This window comes from Nomascus leucogenys, chromosome 8, assembly GCF_006542625.1.
Source record: "Nomascus leucogenys isolate Asia chromosome 8, Asia_NLE_v1, whole genome shotgun sequence".
NCBI lineage: Eukaryota > Metazoa > Chordata > Mammalia > Primates > Hylobatidae > Nomascus > Nomascus leucogenys.
In genome coordinates, this window is record NC_044388.1 from 53,547,626 (window position 1) to 53,570,631 (window position 23,006).

At 43.0% G+C, this 23,006-nt stretch overlaps 1 protein-coding gene across 3 annotated transcripts in view; it reads right to left on the reverse strand.

Moving 5' to 3' along the window:
* The window catches only part of LYRM4 (LYR motif containing 4), a 150,690-nt gene that overhangs the window by 85,795 nt on the left and 41,889 nt on the right, over positions 1 to 23,006 (reverse strand). The gene's annotated exons all lie outside the window — the stretch shown is intronic.

Here is a 23,006-nt window from a genome sequence, read left to right on the forward strand (position 1 = left end):
ATCCACAGGGGACTGCACCTCTATGGGGCTGTTCCTGCTGTCCTCTTCCATGATGAGATCTAACTTCTGAATCTGTGCATGGTTAAAAGGCATCAAATCCACAACAGGCTGTGGACTCCGTTGTATCCAAAGTACATTTAGGGCCTGGCATGGTGGCCCGTGCCTGTAATCCCAGGACTGGCGTGGTGGCTCGCACCTGTAATCCCAGGACCGGCGCGGTGGCTTGTGCCTGTAATCCCAGGATTTTGGGAGGCCGAGGCAGGCAGATCACCTGAAGTCAGGAGTTTGAGACCAGCTTGGCCAACATGGCAAAACCCCATCTCTACTAAAAATACAAAAATCAGCCAGGCATGGTGGTGCATGCCTGTAATCCCAGCTACTCAGCAGGCTGAGGCAGGAGAATGGCTTGAACCCAGGAGTCAGAGATTGTAGTGAACCAAGATCACGCCACTGTACTCCAGCCTGGATGACAGTGTGAGGCTCTGTCTCAAAAACAAAAAACCAAGTGCGTTTGGGCCTAAGAGCTTACTCTTGGATTTCAGTTCAGTAGGCAGAGGTAACACGCACACAGTCTTACAGCACAAGGCCTCAGAATGCAAGATTCCTTAAACAAGAAGACAGGGTTGACATGACAGCAACAACAAAAATAACAACAAGGAAACAACCCTTGGGGTTACAGGGCTTCCTTCTCCTATGAGTGAAGAAATAGAAACAACTGTAAGCTCCATTTTTAGCACCTCTATGTACTATATGTGATTTAAAAAAAAACAAAAAACAAAAAACAAAAACCGCCTTAGCTTTGTTAAGAGCAGTATTTGAAGACCATTTCAAATTGTAGCTCGCTAGCCACCCAGTTGAAGAAACATGTAATAGAGGGCAGGGTTCTTTCTGACTCTTCCCAAAGCATCTAATAATCCTCAGAGAGAACAGTGAAGGATGGCCAGAAATTTCATACCCAGCTGAGGGATTCTGTGTGTTGCGTTTCTGTCTTCCTGTTTTGGTCTTTGAAAATGAGGCAGCAGGGAATCTTAGAGAAGTCAGAGGGAGAGTAAAGCAGACTGTCCTAGTTAATCAGAGTGCTAAAAGGGCAAACTAAAGCTGTTCTCTAATTAACCAACAATCTAAGTTATCAAGAGACCATGTTGATGGCTGAGATAGATGAACAGCCAAAGAAAGAAAGCCAGAGATCCTGACAACCTTCCTAGGCTGAAACTGAGAATCCATCAGTAAAAACCCTTGGAAAGTATGATGCAGCCAGTAGTGACAGTGACTTAGAAAGGAGCATACTATGGATATGATTCGGTTAGGAATTAAGAGAAACTCAGAAAAGGGACATATAGCACCTAGGTACTTAAAATTTCCCAAATTTTAATAAAACGGATGATCAAAATTAATGGTTCATGCTTAATTTCACCTGCTTTAAAAGAAATATATGATTGTTAAAAAAGCATGCTATGTAGGCCAGGTCTGATTTCAAAGGTTTAGATCTTGTATTAGGCAGGGTTCTCCAGAGAAACAGAACCAACAGGCTGTGTGTGTGTGTACCCGCATATGTGTGTGTGGGGGGGTGGGGGTGGGGGGAAGAGAATGAGAAAGAGAGAGACAGAGGATAAATATGGAGACTATCCTCCAAATTAAAGTTTGCCACTAAGTAACATTCAGCTTCATACTCTCCATTTGGGGATTAGAAAAGATACGTTACCTCTTCTTATAAACTGAAAGCTCCTAAAGCTTTGGCCAACTGTAGTTTCCTAATAAATCTTGCTGAAGGATACATATTTGAAGGGTGCTGTCTTTGGGTAAGAGCAGAGGGTGGCACTAGTAAGAACAAATGGCCACAGTCCCTCCCAGCATACCCTGTGACCCGTGTCAACAGGCATACCCTGGTATGCGGCTGGTAACGAGCACCAGCTTTACAGTTCCTAAGTCTGTAATTTCTCTTCTCTGGCAAAACGATGAGGTGCAGCCAGAACTGGGCATACCTTCTAAAATGCTTAGTTCCCTCTTCTTCAAGGTGGGACATAAGACCTACCTCATGGGCTAGTAGGAGGGTTAAATGCAATAGTATTGTTAAGCCCTATAAAAACATCAAGTATTTCATGATTCTTTTTTAAGCTCTCCAGTAGAAGTGAAAGCGTCTTTGGAAAAACACTACCTTTGAAAATTATCCATAAATGGCTAAATCAGAAAATTAGGAAAATATAGAAAAACTGTGAATTTCATTTTATTTTATAGGTAGGGTCTCACTCTGTTGTCCAGGCCGGAGTGCAGTGGCATGATCATAGCTCACTGCAGCCTCAAACTCCTGGGCTCAAGTGATCCTCCCACCTCAGCCTCCTGGGTAGCTGGGCCTCCAGGTGTGTACCACTGCACCCAGCTATGGAAACACTGTTTCATTACTATAATAGCTTCTGGCTTTACAAAGCTCAGGTATTTTGGTAAAACCTACAGTGGAAGACTTTAAACTTTTAAAATTGTTTACGTCATTAGCAAGAAACTGTTACACATAAAGGCTTGATGTACATACATTTATTTAAAAATTATGCATATGTGTTCCTGTGCCACTAAATTGTGCTTATTAAAATATATACAATAGATAAATGAAAATTGTAAGTAGAAGTCCTACCTTTCATTCTTGCAGCTCACAGGATGGCCCTGCATAATCTTGAAGTTTACTCACCTCACCCTGGAGACCTGGAGGGTGCCAGGTAGTTTTAAAGTAAAGCAATGTACATATTGATGTTGTTATCATTGGTTGCATTTAATTAACCTTCCCTTGCAGAGGGATGTTAAGGACATTATAAAACCCCACAGCATCAGGCCAGGCACGGTGGCTCACGCCTATAATCTCAGCACTTTGGGAGGCTGAGGGAGGTGATCACTTGAGGTTAGGAGTTTGAGACCAGCCTGGCCAACATGGTGAAACCCCATTTCTACAAAAAAAAACAAAAACAAAAACAAAAAAACCCCGACAATTAGCTGGCCACGGTGGCACACGCCCGTAGTCCCAGCTACTTGGGAGGCTGAGGCAGAAGAATTGCTTGAACCTGGGAGGCAGAGGTTGCAGTGAGCCGAGACAGCGCCATTGCACTCCAGCCTGGGTGACAAAGTGAGATCCTGTTTCATCAAAACAAAACAAAACAAAGTACCCCCACAGTATGAAGCCCTTCTCAGAAGGACCCCAGTGTCTGCCTGGGCATCTTCAATGACAGGAAAAGGGTGGGGTCACGGTCTCAGAAATGGCTCCTTCAGGTGCTCAACAGCTATTCACCTGAGGCACATAGCAATTCCCTTTCTAACATAGATTGTAAGCTGCATGAGGGCAGGGGCAGGTACTATATCTGTCTTATCTATCACTGTATCCCCAGAATTAATGAATAAATATTGAATGATTTCTTAGAAAAAAACTTCCTCACACCAACTGAAAGTCTGGCTTTATAACAAAGTAACAGTAAACCCTTATATTGCACTTCGTATGCTCCAAGCATCATCATAAGCACTTGTCAGGTATTAGTTTGTGAATCCTCCTAAGTGATCCCAAATTCCCATCTCAGAGCTGAGGAAACTGGGACAGACAGTGGGTAAGAGTCACTCAAGGACGCTGGGGCAGTGTGGCTCCGACCCCGCAGCACTGCCTCTACCCAGGGCAGTGGCCTCCCTCTACCTTTCCAGTCCCCATCATCTGGCGCAGATATCATGTCTAACTCTCCCTCATGTGACTGTCTTGCAGGTACAGGAGGGCAGGTACTGGAGCCTTCACAACCATTGCTTTTCCAAGCCCAACACCCTACTGCCTCTACCTGCTTTAACAGATGATGGAGATTCATGCCTTCTAACATCCAGGCCTCATCCTCCTTTGGGTTTAAGCTTGTCCCGAAAAGGTCAAGAGTCCAAACATGGACTCAGACAGCCCTGAGTTTGAGTTCCAGCTCTGCAAAATCACTGTTTGACTCTGGGCAAGTAACTGCAGCTCACAAAGCTTCCTCACAGAGCTTCCTCTTCTGAAAAGCAGGTTGGTACAGTGCCTTCCTAAGAGTGCTCACTGTCCGACCGTCCAGATGCCTTTCCTCAGAGGAGCTGGGCACAGCACACCACTCTCAGGGGAAACATATTTGCATTAATCTAGATGATGATGCCGAACTTTTTGGGAATGAATTGTACCAGCTTGGGAAATAGCTTTTTTCTATTTCCACTGGAATGATTTGGTTCTTTAACATAACTGTATATGGTGACAGTGACTCAATTCTTTGTCTCTTGCTGTACAGCTCCTCCTTTCTCACAGGAAAAAATTCTCATAAAAACAATTTATAATACATCAAAATACTGACAGGAATGTTAAGCTGTAACCTCTGAAGTTATCTGTGGGCATGATTTATTATAGAAGTTCCACTGTGATAACTCGGCAATTAGGAAATATTGATAAATGCAAACATGTTATTGATGTCAATTAAAAAAGCACAAGATTGATGAGCCTTCCCAAGTGCTTTGACACAAGCAGTTAGAGAGTAATGCTCATCAATACACATCTAACCACTGTAACTGTGCAGAGAAATTAAGCTGCCAGGAAACAAAGGGTGCTTCCACATTCAAGTGAGATTACTGAAACAGATGAGCATCTAGTCAACAGGAATATCTAACAGAACCTCAAACCAAGTCCTTTGGAAAAAACATAGGTACTTACTGGTGATTCATGATAAGGTAGGCAAGGAAGGTCTTCAAGAGGATTCAAGACTATGACACACTGAGTTGGTTAAAGGGGGGGAGGGGCCAAGTGCCTGAGTTGGCTGTGCCTGATTATATAAGTCTAGAGCATATGCCAATACAGAACCTCAAGAAAAAGGGTAATATCTTAGAATAGATTTTAATATTCAGCCAGGCACAGTGACTCATGGCTGTAATCCCAGCACTTTGGGAGGCCGAGGCATGTGGATCACGAGGTCAGGAGTTCAAGACCAGCCTGGCCAAGATGGCAAAACCTCGTCTCTACTAAAAATACAAAAAAAAAATTAGCCAGGCATGGTGGCGGGTGCCTGTAATCCCAGCTACTCGGGAGGCTGAGGCAGAGAATTGCTTGAACCTGGGAGGCGGAGGTTGCAGTGAGCCGAGATCATGCCACTGCACTCCAATTTGGGCAACAGAGTGAGGCTCTGTCTCAAAAATAAATAAATAAATAAAAGAATATATTTTAATATTCCCAGGGATCTGTTTTGGAGGACCTGAGCAAAGTCCCGAATTTATTTTAAGTAGATAACCTAATCAAGGTCACATTTCCTATGTGTAGGCAAGAGGGAAGATTTGAGCCTTTGTTACTGAGAAATGGAGGAACTGGGAAGGTAAATTAGTTTAAGAGAAAGGGAAGGCAGTGCAGGGCACGGTGGCTCACGCCTGTAATCCCAGCACTTTGGGATGCTGAGGCGGGTGGATCACCTGAGGTCAGGAGTTCGAGACCAGCCTGACCAACATGGTGAAACCCCATCCCTACTAAAATACACACACACACACACACACAAAACAGCTGGGTGTAGTGGCGGGCGCCTGTAATCTCAGCTACTTAGGAGGCTGAGGCAGGAGAATCACATGAACCCAGAAGGCGGAGGTTACAGTAAGCCAAGATTGCACCACTGCACTCCAGCCTGGGCAACAAGAGTGAGACTCCGTCTCGAAGAAAAAAAAGAAAAGAGAAAGGGAGGGCAACTAATTGAGTTTTGGACATCATGGCTTTCAAGTACTCATAAAACACCCAAGTGCAAATATCTACTTGTCACAGAGGCCTATATTTTGCATGGAAAAAGGAGACTAAAGATGAAGTTTCAAAGAGGAGGTATGATAAGCAGCATCAGGTTTGTCAAGAAGAATCAGGCTAACAAAAGTCTGGCTGGCTTAGCACTGAGAAGGTCTGTGTTTTTGATGTTAAAAAAATCAACCTCCACCTACTGTGTGAAAGGACTCTATGAGGTACCACAAAAGGCAAGGCACATTACTCTTGTCCATCTGGAGGTCATTCTCTTCCACTGCAGCTCAGGGAGGGCCACAGGGAGCAGTGAGAGACAGGATTCTTACCCAGAGCTCCAGATGCTCTGAATTAGCCCCCGGCTATCTAAACCTCATTGCCCAGTGATACCCATCTCTTCCAAGCACAGAGAATTGAGTTTAGATACAGAGGACTGGCCTAAGGTCCATGTCCACCCCCACCTCCTCACCATCTTAACCTTCCTTAAAGGGTAACTAGGCCAAAGGTAGCCTTCTAATCTAGATCTGGTTGTTTTTATGTATAAAAGGTATATCTCACACCACTCATACCCACTAGGGTGGCTATAATCAAAACGACAGAAAAAAACAAGCGTTTACAAGAATGTGGCAAAATTAGAACCCTTATACCTTGCTGGTGGTAATAATGCACAATGGTTCAGCCACTTTGGAAAAAGACTAGGTAATTCCTCAAAAAGTTAAAACAGAGTCACCATATGACCCAGCCATTCCACTCCTAAGTATATATACAAGAGGAATGAAAACATATGGCCACACAAAAACTGGCATATGAATGTTCACAGCAACATCATTCACATGAGCAAAAAAGTGGGAATGACCCAAATGTTCATCTACAAATGAATGGATAAATAAAATGCAGTCTATCCATATAATGGAAGATTATTTGGCATTAAAAAGGAAGTAAGTACTCTCTTATGCTACAACATGGATGAACCTTGCAAACATTATGCTAAGTGAAAGAGGCCAGTCGTGAATATAAATTTCACCCACAGACATAGAAAGTAGACTGATGATTGGCTAGGGCTAGGGAAGAGTGGGTTGGGGGAAAATGGGGAGTCACAGCTACAGGTATGGGGTTTCTTTCTGCAGTGATGAAAATGTTCTAAAATTGATCATGGTGATGGTTGCACAACTTTGAATATACTAAAAACCACTGACTTGTATACTTTAAATGGGTGAATTTTGTGGTATGTGAATCACATCTCAATAAAGCTGTTACACATGCTTTTGTGAAATCTACACACTATTGTAGGGAAGAACAGTCACTACCAGACTGAAACTGTCACAGAGATTTCCATCAACAGGCTGAATCTTGAATGGCCCTGAAGTTGAGAAAAATCTCAGTTTTTCTCAAATCATCAGGAATTGCCAGGCAATTGAAAAAACTTTGGTGTTCTGGTCTGGCCAACCCATCCCAATTTAAGCTGTGCCATCCAGTTCCTTTGGACGCTAGGACATTTGGCCCAGGGTATTAGCATTTGTCACTGGGTCAGCTCCCAAAAGCCATTGCCTTGTTTTGCTTCTACAGGTCTCCTTGCTGCTCCCAAGGTGCCATGAGAGAGTTGATATTGAGAACAAGTTGTGATGCTGAGGGCTGCAACACAGTTTCAAAACAGACTGGTCTACAGCATATTCATAACAACAATCTTGAAGGGCTGAAAAAATTTTACATGTATCTTTCTTGGTATATAGGTATATTAATCTTTTCTTCCCACAAATTCCCCCTGAAAGGAGAGAAGGTGTGTGACTTTCTTAATAACTGTACATGTACTTGGAATCCTGCTTGGGAAAATGCCTGCTATAAATATATAGGACACTGTGGATATTCTTATTGCCAGGGTTTACATGATAAGCCTGTCTCCAGAAGTGCAGGATGGATGAGCCACAATTTGTATGGGTAGCAAACCCTCAGCTGCACTACAAAAATGCCTCCAAAAGAATGTTAAATAACATCTCCCTCAGATGACGATTCCATTCTTGAGGACATGTCTCTGGTATTCTTTTGGCACTAAGCCCTGTTATTCTACTTGGTTGTTAAGGATATTGTCTTGTGATATCAGCCCGAACCCCAAAGAGCCTCATCAGGAGTATGCACTCTACTCCACTGGGTGGAAGCACATGAAACTTTCAGTTGCAGTAAAACTTTCATTGTTTAATTTAAAACAAAACTTATAAACAGAGTCTGAAACTTGGTAAAAGTGCAACAGAATAAAAATAATCACCATAACAAAGATTGAATTTAGAGAGATCCAGAGATCAGGGAAAGTCATCACAAAAACCAAAGACAGCTTGCCCAGAGACTACTAGCCTTCTGGAGAACATGCATGCCGCAGGGCTCACAGGCGGAGTGGACCAGGCCAAGGCCCCTCTCTAGTTCATTGTAAGCCACTGGTTCTCAACCGTGGCTGCACACTGTCATCACTTCAGGATACTGATGTCTGAGTCCCACACTCAGATTCAAATTCACTTGGTCTGGAGTAGACTGGTCACTATATAAGCACTGTAGGTGGTTCTGACGTACAGTCAGGGCTGATAACCACTGGCATAAGTTAAAAGTCCCGTCTTTGAAGACACCCTTAGAGCCAGATAGCCTTTTGTTCACCCAGTAATACCACGTAAAAGAGAAAGTTGAACTAAATTCTCAGTGTACTGTAATGTATAAGAACAAAATATTTCAAAATTAAGATTAATTTTTCATTTTTTGTGGGGGAGTGAATCATGGCTGTTTTGAGATTGGTTATGGTTTTTCTTTCCAAATATTACAAGTGCTTAGATAATGGAAAACTCCAGTTGTGAAGGGTTTAAGAAGGTATCTGAGGAGAGTAATTTAGAGTGTAACATGGGTATTTGATATGGAATGTATCAGTCTTCCTTTAGTTTTCTTTTGCCATCAAGGATGGGGACAAGTGATCAGGCAAACCTTGGCACTGCTTGCCAGTCCTGGCAGTGCAAGTGCATAGGCAGGCTCAAATGCTCTTCCCTGTCTAGCCAAGAATTTCAGATCCCTGATAGTGGCCTGGAAACATACCAACGCATCAAATCGTCACCAACTGGCAAGGGGTAAGGGGGTTGACAAGCTCATGCCACAAACTGTCTTACTTTTCTTTGAGTGAATCAGTTCACCGAGCTGACTAAATCCTCTTTTCAGCCTTCTGCACTCAGCTCTGGGGCTGGCCTGCTGGGTCACCTCCTTAGCTAATCTGTTTGTTGCTCCAGAGGGAACCATCTGTCTTTCCAAACCTGCTGGCAGTGACCCCGTGCACCTCATTTCTCTCTGTGTACTCCTGAAGATCCAGGTCATCGAGAAGGGGCAGTCAGGAATCACAGGGCTGTAGGTGCCTTCCCCAGAGATGCACTCTGACTTTGAGCAGGTCACTGGCTCTCAGTTGGAAGGGGTTAGCCAAGGCTACGAAAGTATATCTACCTAAAATTTTAATAAAATTCATTCTATTAAAATGCAATTAAAGGATCCTATTGGGAGGCAGCATGATATGGTGATGGAGACCTCAGCTCAAATCCTGGCACCAACCATTACTGGCTGCAGAGTCTCAAGCTCCTTAACCTCTCTGAGCTCATTTCTTAACTTCTCTGAGCCTCAGTTTCCTCATCTGCAAAATAAGGAGGCCCTGCAGGGTCATCCTCTTTCATGAAATGATCCATGCCTGCGGCACCTGGTATATAAAACAAATGAAAAGTTAACTGCTTCAGCCTCCATAATCAGTGAATAACCATGACCAAAACTTGTTTTTGCAGGTGCTCAATTAACTGAATTACACTTCGCAATTCTAAATTTTTTATAATGAATTTGTGTAAACAAAGTGCCCTGACAAGAACATTACTGTATATGATCTTTCTGTATTTTCAGCATGTCTGAATTCACATACATAGAATTCTCCCACAGGCAAAGGTGAGTAAATTACACTGTGTGAAGAGTTTGTGTGTCTACAATACCTGTATTCCATGGAAGTCCAGAGACACAAACTGAGAGGCAGAGGGGCCTGGCTCATTGTGCAGTACGTGGTTCCTGGACTTGCCTTTGATGCTCCACCTCCCGGGGCAGCCTGATTTCCCAACTTCCAACCTCCTCACATACAAACAGGAGGAATATGAACTTTCTATGCCATCCCAAGAGGCTGCGAAAGGATGATGTGGGCACTGGATGGACCATGTGGCCTAACTCAGCAAAGGGCCTTTTGTTCAGATGTTTGGGCAAGAAGTACTTGTTCCAACAGGCCTTTCCAAAGTGGTTTTTGGTCACCCCACCCACCTTATTTCTCCCTAGTTCTCCCAAGAAAAGATGAATAGCCTGCCCTAAGTTCATATATATGTCAGGGCTGCCAACTGCCTCCAAAGACAGAGCTGTTATAATTAGTTACAGCTCTAATTATTGTTCCAGGATATGGCTAAAATTTTGTTGGCTTAGACTTTTTGCTTTTTTCATAAGAGTATTCCATAAATACAGTGAATGACATGGGCTACTATGAAGGAATTCAAGTTTGTGGAATCTAGTCCTTTATAATTATAGCATATAATTCATTTGGCAGCATTTTCTAAGCATTATCAGTGTGTAGGGCACTGTGATAAGTGTGAGACAGACAGGACAGCCCTAGTCCCCAAGAAGAGAACGACATACAACACTAATAAACCAAAAAGTCACATAAGCCACTCTGAGCACTTGTCCACCTCTACGGGCATGTGTTTGAACATGCACACATGAAATCTGTCCTTCTTCTGTCATTAGAAAACAAATTCCTCAAATACAGACGATTAACTACCCACGCCCCCTGGACTTTGGTAACTCGCTCCAGGGGACGTTCCACGATGCTCGGAGATACAGGCTGAGATGGGTATTACAGAAATCCAAGGAAAATTTCACTGAAGCTCTGATTAGGCATATCTTGTTGATCAGGCAGCATTCTACGCACATGGGTATGGAGGAAAAGACAACCGTGAAATCACGCCTTTCTGCCTGTATACAGTAGTCTGCTGTCTGGGACAGCTGCTTGCTAGGCCTCCTAATGGCTCCTGCCTCCCCATCTTCTGAATTTGAGAACACCTTTATTCAAATTAAAGGACTCCCATTTTTTACTTCCAAACACCAACTTGCCCTACATGAGATTGTTCCTGGAGCCTTTATTTCACTTCCTTGCCCAGCAGTCTGCAGTGTGATGGGAACGTTTAAAATATGGAAGATTACATGGATTGAAATTTTCCCTTGGCCCTCCCGATTCTATTCAGGTGGATATTCTTTTATCAGCATGCAATAAATATTTCATACTGAAACTGTCACTTGGAATTTAGTCTTCACAGCTCCACTTAATGCACTGAAAAACTTCTGGGAAAGTCAGACGTGTATTATAACAAGAACGGCGTGCCGAGAGCCTGCAGCTGGGCAGGGCCCCTCGTGTCGCGTCTAAGTGGCTGGAGAGCAGAAGCACATGAAAGAAGAATGGACAGCTGCTCCCTTTCCGTACACTTATGCGGCTGAAACCAAAGTGGGAATGTCTCCATCAGGATTTGTTTTAGCACTTGAGTTTTTAAAAGTAGTATGGAAAAAGCAGTTTGAAGTATAGATGAGGCTGCAGCTGTCTCGTGCTTACTGAACACTTAGCACGGGCCCAGCGCTGTGCTGTGTGCCTCACAAACATTGTCAGTCTCCTTCACACCCCTAGGAAGGGCAGACAATTATGCCTATTTTACAGAAGAGAAAGAGTCCCACAGAAAGTCATTTGCCTAAACTCATAAAGCTTGGGAGTGACAGCCAGGACTTGAAACCACTCCTGTTGTACTCCTGGGCCTGTGCCTTCATGCCTTCCCGTGGGGCACCAGGGAAAATAAAAGAGTTCCACAGTCTCCTTTCATCCTGCTGGAACTTACCTCATGGACCACCTTTTCTTTTCAACTGACTCTGGGGGTGGGCTGGGGGACAGGGGAATAATCTGGTTTCCTTGGCTTCTTTTCTGGAAAGGGATATGGCCACTTCCTCAAGTAAAGGAGGAGTTTTAGTTTGAGTGTTTGTTAGTTAAGGATAACAGGACTCACTGGTGTGAAAGAAAAGCAGAATCAAAGAACCCCAAACTCATGATGCCAAAGGGAAAGTGAAGCTTTGGAAGTGAGTCACACAAAAACTGCCTTCCTTTTGCTCCCAAACAGATAACTGACTTCCCCCTCCCTCTCTTCACATGTGAAATGCAGACTCACCGAGCGCTAGTCACAGCCTCACAAGGAAGGAACCACTTGCCTCACTGCCTGCCCTCTCTCCTTTTTTCTCTTTCCTCTCCTGCACGCTCTTTCCCCTTTCAACACTGAAGTTCCCAAAACCCTCTTTCAAAAAAGCACAGATGACAGATCCTCCCATGACTTGTGTTTCTTTTTCCTGGGTGCGTCCTCAACCTTGGCCAAACAAACTTCCATTGACTGAGATCTGCCTCGGTCACTTTTTGCTTTACACTGATCAGCAGCTTTGCTGTTTTCAGCGGGTGCTAGTGCACATCATCTCACTTTGTCTATTCGCAAAGATACTAAGTGGTGCACAGGGTAGGTGAAGACTTCTGGCCAGAAAGCAAGTCAGAGTCTGGACTAGAACCATCCTTCTGAGTTTCAGTGGAACTCCCTATGTTTTTCTACCCAGCCAGCTTGACTTTATTAGGCATTAATGGAGTGCTTTCTGCATCAACAAGGCACTGGGGGTATCACAGTGAATAAGAACAACACGGTTCCTCTGGAAGCTCACAGGGCAGGGACAGGATGACTTATTACAATGCCGTTCTACAACAGTGTGATCATGCTATTAAGCGAAGTCACAATAAAGTGTGTTGTTGGTCCAGAGGACAATGAGATTGCAGCAGGAAGAAAGGGGCAGGAAGGTCACTGAAGGCCTTCCCTGGGGGAGGAGGTGAATGCAGACAGAAGTGCACTGGGTGTGCTGTGTGCCTCGTGCTGTGCTAAGTCCCAAGGACATGGAAGGCCCAGCCCTCCAGCATCCTGCAATCTGGCTGGAGAGAGACTCATGGTTATGAATCAACTGGAATACTGCAGAGGCTGGCCATAAAGTACGACTATCAGGGGACAGGCTGAACACAGTACAGAAACAGACAGGAGCAAGCCATTTTCCGAGTGGTTCCCTGAACTGCCTGGGAGAGAAAAAAGTATGGTCAATGTCTTATTAAAAAAAAAAACAACAGGCTGAGTTTCAAAAATTATTTCCAGTAGGAAAAATACTTTAATATTACAAAAAACATGAACAGCTATACAGACAGCAGTGAGCTTTAAATAATAGCTGAGACTTATTTTTAAAAAAACAAAACACTAAGTTTGGCTCTGCTAAAATAGAACCTGGTTCAAAGCAAGAGGAAAATTTATTTTTGCTATTTTTACCAGCCCTCCCTTCTCCACCTCACTCCTTCTCAGAAGCTCTGATGAGTTTCAGGGAGGGAAACCTCATTCGTAAATGAGATATCTACAACCTATCACCTGTAGGAAAAGGCAGGTTCTGTTTTCCAGGTCACAGTACCCCAGAAATCACCATGATCCATGCAACACTCCTGCCATTGCTGGGTGTCAAAAGCTTTCACAAAGTGCAGCTCTAGGCTTTTCTCAAACAGGCCCTGCTGCTGGGGCCGACCGTGAAGAACCAGCGTTACATAACTCAGCATTACATCATCCAGTTACTCCTCCATGTGCAAGAAAACACACTTGCTGGGAGATCTGGGCAGTCAGGCTTTCCCTTTACAGTCAGTTTAGTCAATAGAGAGGGTCAGTGACATAGCTCACCCTTGGTCAAACTCCAGCATCCACCAGGGTGTTTCTGGGACTTAGCAATCATTAGCATTTATTTTCAGAACCAGAAAATGTCAGGCATGAAAGGGACCTTAGAGATCCACTGGGCAACCCTCTTTATCCACAGGAGGAAGCTGGCCTATGAGGGCTGGCTGCCAGCTAGTGGGGGGTGGGAGCAGAACCTAGGTCTCCTGGCTCGCTGGGCCAGCAATCAGTGAGTATTTATTGGGCTCCCCTGGCATAGCTATCTCTGTGTGTAATTCCGAAATGCACTCACTTATCAGTGGAGTGGAATAGCCTCTTGAAAGAAACCCCAAGGATCTCAACAAGGCAGTTAAATTTAGGTTGTAACAACAGAGCCAATTCCTGAAAAAATTCTTGTGCTATAAGGGATCTTGGAAACCAATATGCTCAACTTCTTACTTTTTACAGGTGAGGCCTAGAGCTGAGGAGTGACGCTATCACTAAGTGACAGACTTTGAAGGGGAATCCTTATGACTTCAGGGTTGGTGCTATTTTTAATCCATTGAGGAGGCGGGAGAAGTGGGGAGAAGAGAAGTGCTTCTTAGGCTGGATGAAGTGGAAATGTTTGGGGAAAAGAAAGTATGTAAAATACTGATTTAATTCCACACTAGCATTATTTAATCAAACTAAGGTCATTCTGGTACCACATTTTAGAGAATTCTTAGAGCCTTTTCAGTATTCGTAACTGACCAATCCATGAAATTGCAGCTTTAATTACCAGACTGGGGAAGATATAAAATTTCTGACACATCACTTGGCTCTGGTATTTCAAAAACACAATGAGTACAAAACTAGAATGGTACTCCTTCGCCTTTAGTAGAAACACTGAATGATGACATGACTTCAGAGAGACTCAATACCATGACCAAAGATAGACAGCTACTGAGTAAGTGTTATTAGGATTTAAATTTAGGTGTATCTTGCTCAAAACCTCTTCTCTTACTCACTACTCCTATTACATCTCAGGGAGGAAAAAGCCACGCCGTTTTTAGACTGATAGATGTATAATTAGGAGAGATCTTCCCAACAGCACTGATGAAATGAGCTGTCACATATACACAGGTGAAATCCATCCAGTCCGAAAAGAAAATTCAGTTGCAGCTATCAAGGGCTCAGGAAATGAGTGCATGCCCTCATATACACAGCAGGCAAGGGGTCATCACCTCCCTGCGCCTCAGAGGGTGCAATACAAAAATACAAATTAACACAAACAAGGGGGAGCCCCTTGGATTGTCCTTCCTAACACTGTTCCTTTGTCATCTTGGGAGAAGGTCTTCTGCATAAGCAGGACTAGAGTCAACTTTGATTACTTGAAAGGACAAGACAAGCAGTGAGGCATCAAAAAGTTTCCACTTAAGGGTACTTCAGTGATAGCTTGTCCGGAAAAGCACAATCGGAGCTGCAGCCTTCAGATCTATGGGGAAATTCTGAGCAAATACTTCTTAAATAAGGTGGTTGAACTTTCACATTTTCAGAGTGTAGTTTTTGTATTTTTTTTCTTTTGAAGGCAGAGAGGGAGAGTGTTTTCTGATAAGTGATAAAGGAGCCTGGCCTCTAGGGATCAAGCTATTCATGAGCCTACAGAGGGTAAGCTGTTACCTTCTAACAAGAGCTCTAAATGAACAATTAGAAAAAGGAAACATGCATCTTGCCACTGTCTTTCATCTTCAATGTCTTGTCTCCTTCTGTCAAGATAAGGCCACCCATAATCTGATCCCTCTTCTGAGAGCTGGCTAAAAAGTGAGAGTGCATGTGGGCCCATCATTCTCCTAATTGTGTGTCCTTGGGAGAATTACTCCAGCATGCCAGGTCTGAATTTCCTCACCTAAAAAAATGAGGATAAGAGTTCCTTTCTCTTAGGAGACACTGAGACAATGTATTCAAAGTGTGGAGTACAGTGTGTGGTGCACAGTGTGTGTGTAAGGAAGGAGCACTGACAAGCACACACCATCACTGCTGCCACCACCATCATAAACTTGACTCTTTACAGATGTGGTAAATTAGGCAAATAGGCAACTTGCCCGAGATCATGAGGTAAAAATACCATCTGAGCTGAGAACTTCCGCTTCTTGCCTATGAGACCAATGTGCTTTCTCTGCCAGAGTTAATAATATCTGCTTCCACTTTAGGTGCTTCAGCATCAAAACAGTTCTTCAAGGAATTCCACAGTGAATGATATGAGGACTAAATGGGAGAAGGATGGACATCATAACAAAAATTCCCAAATGAAACTCTTGCAAAAGTTTTCTATACACAGCATTACTGCTGCCTTCTTCGGGAGCTCTCCGGCACATGGAAATACACTAAAGGGCAACTGTTGTATATGAAAGACGCATAGGGAGACAGGCTTCTTCTAGAAAGGAAATGGAATCTCGTTTTATGCACATTATCCTCGGAGGAATCAAGCAAAACTAACAGGCAATCTCCAACCAAATGAGAGGCATTCCTTCCACAGGAACGCCAACTATGGGAATGCTGTTGCCCCAGACTTGAGGATTTACTGGAATTTCTAGAAAAAGCAGGGAGGAAATTGGTTTAAATTCCTATTTGAAGACATCTTTTTATAGCTGCAGAGGAATTATATATTCAATAGACTGAAAAAATGAATGCCACACAGGGGCCAAGCTATAAAACTAAACAAACTGTCTCATTGCCTTGCTTTCTTAAACTTTGACAGGGGGCTGGGGAATTTTCCACTCATCTGGAAAAACTTCTTATATCCAAAAGATATAGGGTTCACTCAGGGGGCAGTTCCGGTCATTGTATATAAATTCATGTTGCTTTCCTGAGGATTTTTATTGAAATTCAAGACAGAGTATTTAAATCTCCTTTGCCTCTGATGGGTTTATTACTACTTTTTATTTTATTATTATTATTTTTGAGATGGAGTCTTGCTCTGTCACCCAGGCTGGAGTGCAGTGGTGCGATCTTGGCTCACTGCAACCTCCATCTCCCAGGTTCAAACAATTCTCCTGCCTCAGTCTCCCAAGTAGCTGGGATTACAGGTGCCTGCCACCAAACCTGGCTAATTTTTTTTGTAGTTTTAGTAGAGATGGGGTTTCACCATGTTCGCCAGGCTGATCTGGAACCCCTGACCTCAAGTGATCCACCCACCTTGGCCTCCCTAAATGCTGGGATTACAGGTGTGAATCTATTATTACTTTTTTATTACACCCAGCCTATGATTACATTTTTATTGCACCCAGCCTATTATTACTTTTTAAATATGTAGATTGATCCTTTGATTTAATCGTAGTTGATTTATAAAGGTATAGGGGAAAGTGCTGCTGGGGTATGCTTTTAAACTTTATCCCTGTTCTATTAAATGAGCGAACAGATGGGACATTAGAAGTGGAAAGAGTGCTAGGTCCCTGAAGAGTCAAAATGAGAAAGAACTTCTACAAGGTCGGAAGGACCTCATAATTCTATGGTAACTCTCCATTTCATAATTATACGGCATGGAGTTGGTGCTCAGTAAATATCTAGGAAAAGCAACCATGGGCAATGGAATTGTAAACGATACAGTGTGTGTTACTTATAAAGCAGATGATGTGGAACATAGCTGAGAAGCCAACCAGGGAACAGGGAGAAGTCAAACCAAGACACTAGTATAAACATTAAGATGGGGCTTGGAAAAAGCATTTAAATCTCTCTTTGCCTATCAGTTATTACATTATTGTTCTTCAACTATTATTTCATTTTCTTTGGAAGAAAACTGTCTGATCAGAGATATATTCTAGTACTGGTAACACATCTTCTACCAGGAAGGAAGAAGGCTAACAGCAGAGGTGCTAACAATGTGAATGAAATAATTCAATTTTCTGGGTTTCCTTCTAACAGAAAGGCTAGATGAAGAGAAGTCTTTGGAATCTATAATGATATAAATACATAGCTGGCATATAACTTTGTTCATCTGCAGCCTAAACTCTGTAGTGTTAAGTTCTTCGTGAAAAATGGCCAAGGAAAACCAGGCATAGAATAATTCAGTCTAACATGTATCAGTAGTTTCTGTAAATAGAGAAGAAGCAGACAGATATTTATGTGAATGTTGAACCATGGGATTTTAGAACTGGCAGCAGCCTTAGAAATTACAGTATAATCCTTTGGTTTTACAGATGAGAAAACAGAGGGCTCACAGATATAAATTCACTAGTCCAAGCTTCAAATGACTTAAGCTTCCTATCCCTAAATACCAGCGTCTGAAGAATTTAATTTCATTCTTCCAATTAAAAAAAAAATGACTGGCTATAATTCATTTTGAAAAAGAAGGGGTTTATTTTTATTGTGGAAAAAACACAAACCATAAAATTTATCGTCTTAACCATTTTTAAGCATTTAGTTCAGCAGTGTTAAGTATATTCACGTTGTTGTGAAACATGACCAGAACTTTTTCATCTTCTCAAACTGAAACTCTGTACCAATTAAACAATTTGCCTTTTTCTCCTCCTCCAGCCCGTTATTCATCATTCTACTTTCTACAAATTTGACTACTTTAGACACCTCATATAAATGGAATCATACAGTATCTTTTTGTGTATGGCTTATTTCATTTAGTGTTAAGTCCTCAAGGTTCATCCATATTGTAACATGTAACAGGATTCTGTTCCTTTTTAGGGCTGAATAATATTCTATTGTATGTATATACTATATCCTGTTTATCCATTCATTGTTGATGGACATTTGGATTGATTCCACCTTTTGGCTATTGTGAATAGTATATAATCATTTTCATGTACTTTAAATGTCCCTTAGATAGAGACTGACTTCCCTTTATTCCACTAAAACAATAGGCATATAAATTTTATAAATTCTCTCAAACTATCAAATATTAATAATACTTAAGGTAAATGCATACCAGTGGAGAGATGCGGGGTGCACTATCTGTTTTCTTGCAAAGGCCCTCAAACATACCTACTTTTTCTTGGGCTGTTGTAAAAGGATGAGAACTGTGGGTAAGATATCACTTTCATTCAAGTTTTAACCACCATCTAGGGAACTGGAGCGGATATTGCAGTGACTGACAATGAGAGAGGGCCTGGTCATGATTCACTAGCTTCTAATTTCACAACAGCACATTCAAAGACTGAACCATATAATAGCAAATAAAAGTAAAAATAAGTATGGTTTCAGACACTCAACTACCACTACCCCAAACATCAGTAAATTCAGCAAATTACTTTGCTTAGTGATCTACAAAAGGAAAAATAAAGTGTAAGCTAAGAAACACTGAAAATGCTTCATCTCACACTTACATTAACAAAAATGGAAGCTATGTGTAATATTAACCCCTTTCCAATGATCTTTAGTGGCTGTACATAGTATCTGCTCTTAATTTCTTACAAGTGCAGATTCTGAATTTGGGTGTAATACATCCACCATTTTGAGTTGCTTAACTAAAAAAGCACAAGCTTAAGAACAGCTGCTGTGGTAGAAAATAGTGACCCCTGAAAAGCTGATGGGAAGATGGGCATGACTCCAAAACCCTACCGTTATCTAGAATTAGAACACATCCAGTTTATCTTCTTACTGCACAATTATGTACTATAGTAACAATATATTTTTTCATCCAAATACTTAGATTTTGCTGAATATTCCTGAAATCATGATCTTAATTCATGTGTTCAGGGGAATCTCATTAGAATCCAGAAACCCAGTTCTGGCAACTTCTCTGGTGCTGCATTCCCATTCCTGTTTCCCATTCCCAACACTCTCTTTTACTGTTTTCTCTAGACATGAGGCTATGAAGCTAGCTCTATAACAAAGATTACAACTCTATTTCAAAATGCTTAGAAAATATTTTCTCTTTGGTGAACACTAAATCTCTATGAACTACACAGGGAAGGAAGGCGCCCCAGTGATGCTGGTGCCGCAGGTCTCTAGAAGATGTTCGAAGAGCAGGTGCTAACAGACAGGAAATAGTGACACAAAACAAGGTACACTAGAGTTGTTTAAAAACCAAAGAGGTGTGGCAAACTGCAGAGCCACAATAAGCCAGAGCAGTTTACTGATAGTTATTCTAACCAATGCCTTGCAAATAGGGTCCAGAGGAGTATCTTTATTTAGAACAGCAAAATGGAGCAAAGTACAAAGACAAAAGCAAAATCTGGCTGCCTGTTTGCTGTTTCTGATGTAAAACACCTAAGAAGCCTTGTTAATTGTCTGGGGTAGAAATCCTTTGGTGCTTCTTTGCTGCTCAGACTGTTTGAGAGCTATTTGCCCAACTCTACAAACCACCTAGGTTTGTCCATTCTTTCTGGCTGCAGCTGGTCTGGACATAAAAGGCCTCTCAAATCTTTCTGATCTCACCTGGGAGGCAGATAGGGAAATTAGGTGTAGTGGGGGCTAGCCCAGAACTTGCTTTCAGCAGAGAGGGAGAACCTATAAGAGCTTTCAGGGTCAGCTGGCTTTACAGAATCATCTTATATGGAAATAATGGCACTTTATCAAAAGGTAGAAGAATGTCTCTGCTAATTCTGGGATATGACATGATGCATGAAGTTGGAAAGAGATTTGAGACTGACAGACTGGATGGTAATTTTCCAGGGGAGACGTGGTCCAAGAACGTTAAGGAAAGAACAAGTGTATGTCTGGCTTCTACTGAGTGGGCCATAATCATGGAAAATGGGCAAAAGGAGGCTGACGTGCTTATCATGAAAGAAAAACAAGCTGCCACTTCTTGGAATGAGAGTAATCCTTAAGGGCTGTGTGAAGGCTAATAAATGCTGATGTATCTCGAATCCCTCAGGGTTGCCACAATGAAGACTGAAGATCTTGCACATTAAGGACATAAAGGAAGAATGAATGACCTCTGAGAGTTGAAGTGGTCCTTAAATATCATCGGAACAAAATGGGAGGATGACTTAAGACTATCCTTCAGTTTCTACTGACTCAGGAGCCCATGTCCTTGAACTTCTGAGCTTGCTCTAAGGAGCTAGAAGACCTGAGCTCACACCTGGCCATGTGGCCTTAGACAAGGCTTCCAGCTTTCCTGCGTCTTGGTTTCTCTACCCAGAAAACCAGATCATTTTTGTCCAGAGACTTATTTTAAAAAGCAAAACTTACTAGGGTTATGGGACGGCGGGGTGGAGGGGTATCATGAGCACCACAGCTGACTCATGTGATCGAAGAAGCTGCCCTCTGAAGAATGAGTGGAACACAGGGGAAGCAGGTAAGAGTTGTGGGTGGAGAATTTCTGTGTGAGCACTGCCTTTCCGGCGTGCATGTCTGGCAGCTGGAAAAGTGGCTGTGGGCTTCCTCACCGGTGGAACAGTGAAGCTGGGATCCATGTGCACCTGGGCGGGTGGGGCTTGGAGTCCAAATCATCCAGTGGAAGAGAGACTTGATATGAAGAGTATCACAACTCCATGAGGGTTAATATGTCACGATCCCCATCAGATTTCCATATTCCTTTCATGGTTCATTCCTTCAGGAGGGAGACTGCGGGTGGCCAAAAAGACACCCTGATTTTGGTGGTATAGACCCTGCGACTGAGGTGTATGATCTCAGGGAACATACTTCATGCATTTATTTAGTCAGTGAAAACTTAATAAGAGCCAGCTCTATGTGGGATGTTCTAGATCCTGTGGATAATAACAGCAAGCATTTGCATAACATTTCCTATGTGCTAGCATTATCCCGGGGGCTTTGCATATGTTACTGTACTTGATCCACACTACAACCAACACAGTAGGGCTTTCTTTCATTTGCAGTTTGCATTAGGCACTGAGAGGTTAAATATCTTGCTCAGGGTCACACAGCTAGTAGGCCGAGTCAGGACGTGAACACAGGCTGGCAGGCCCCAGAGTCCATGCTCTTCCCCACCCAGTGGAGATGATGACAGCGACAGGGGAGATCCCTGTCCTCATGGCCCCTGCCGTCTTGCAGAAGAGGGAGAAAATAGACAAGTCCACAAGTAATGTCATAGTAGGTACTGATAAGGGCTGTCAGGAAAACTAAGGCAGGGCAGGGGAGAGAGAGAGTCTGTTTCAGATAGTGTGGTCCCAGGGGGGCCCCTATGGGAAGGTGAAATCTGAGCACAGGCCTGGGTGGAAGGGGAAGGGAGCTACAGGAACATCTGGAGGGACTCCTCCAGGCAGGGGGTGCACAAGCATTGAGATGGGAGCAAGAAGTTCAAGGAAATAGGGAGAGTGAGGGAGAGGAGTGCAATGGAGGGCCTCTGGGGACCTCAGACAGGCTTCAGGTTTTATGTTAGGGTGTCACGAAGCAAGAACCTTGAAGGGGTTGAACGGGGCAGTGGCCCGATCTTTCTTTTGAAAAAGATCACTGTGGTGGTGGTGTGTGGAAAACAGACCATGTGTGGGGTGGAGTGGGGCCAGGGGCACCCGGAGGACAGGTCAGAAGACTGCTACAGCAGCCAGTTACAGAGGACAGTGTGCAAGAATACAGACTCTCCACCTTGCCGTAGGCTGTTAGTCCAAAGGCAACTTATGCCAGCTTGCAGCCAGATGGCTTGGGGAGCCACTGTGCCTTACGCCCTAACTATGGTAAAGGCTGCATGTAGATTCAGGAAGAGTCTTGACATGAAAGGGAAGTGAGTAGAAACTTCCCAGCTGCTGCTGTCTAACTGGTTCTCTGAAGGGGTGAGAATGCTTTCATCCCTGAGGTGGTGACAGCAAGCTGTTCTGCAAGGTCGCCGTGGAAGCCCTGGCCCCGCAGTGTGTGTTCTCCATCAGGAAGGTGCAGTGGCCAGGCTGCCCAAGGGAGGGCGCCCTTGCCCTGCACATGCCACTGCTCCAATGAGTCTGTCCTGGGAGGAGAACTCACTGGGATGTCAGATGTGGGCCAGTTTAGTCTTCTTTTTTTTTTTTTTTGCAAGGGTAGTTTGAGCATTTCAAACCAAGAAGTGACACAGACAATTAGATACAGCGGGAGAAATGATGGCACAGATTATTTACAATCCCCCTTTTCTAAGCAGTTTATACTCTGGATAATTTTACGCTAAAGATAAAACCTGCCTGTTTTGCCAACCTCTACACAGAGTAAGTGCCAAAGAACAAAATCTTTCTGAGTTTATGCAAAATAAGAACTCAGCTGCTTGTTCTTCTATGCTCCACTGCTAAAGGACCTCATAAAATTCAACCACTGGTGACTGGAAATGCCATTGTTCTAGAGTTTTCAAAATGTTGACTCACATAAATGCCACTCTCAAAGTATACATATATGTGCAGATCAGTTTCTTTTCTGAGTACCCTACTATCCTCATGGCTTTAGAGATCATTTCCTAGGCCTGTCTGAGTGTGGCAGTTACTCTATTACTAAATAGCTGTAGAACTCAAAGATGGTTATGAGAATCCGAAATGCTATTCTAGAAAGAACTGTTACATTATGTAGGCAATATAACAAGACCTTTAATCTTGACATAAACTGCAAATTTTCAAATATTGCTTCTTTTTTGAATTCTTTTTAGAGTCAAG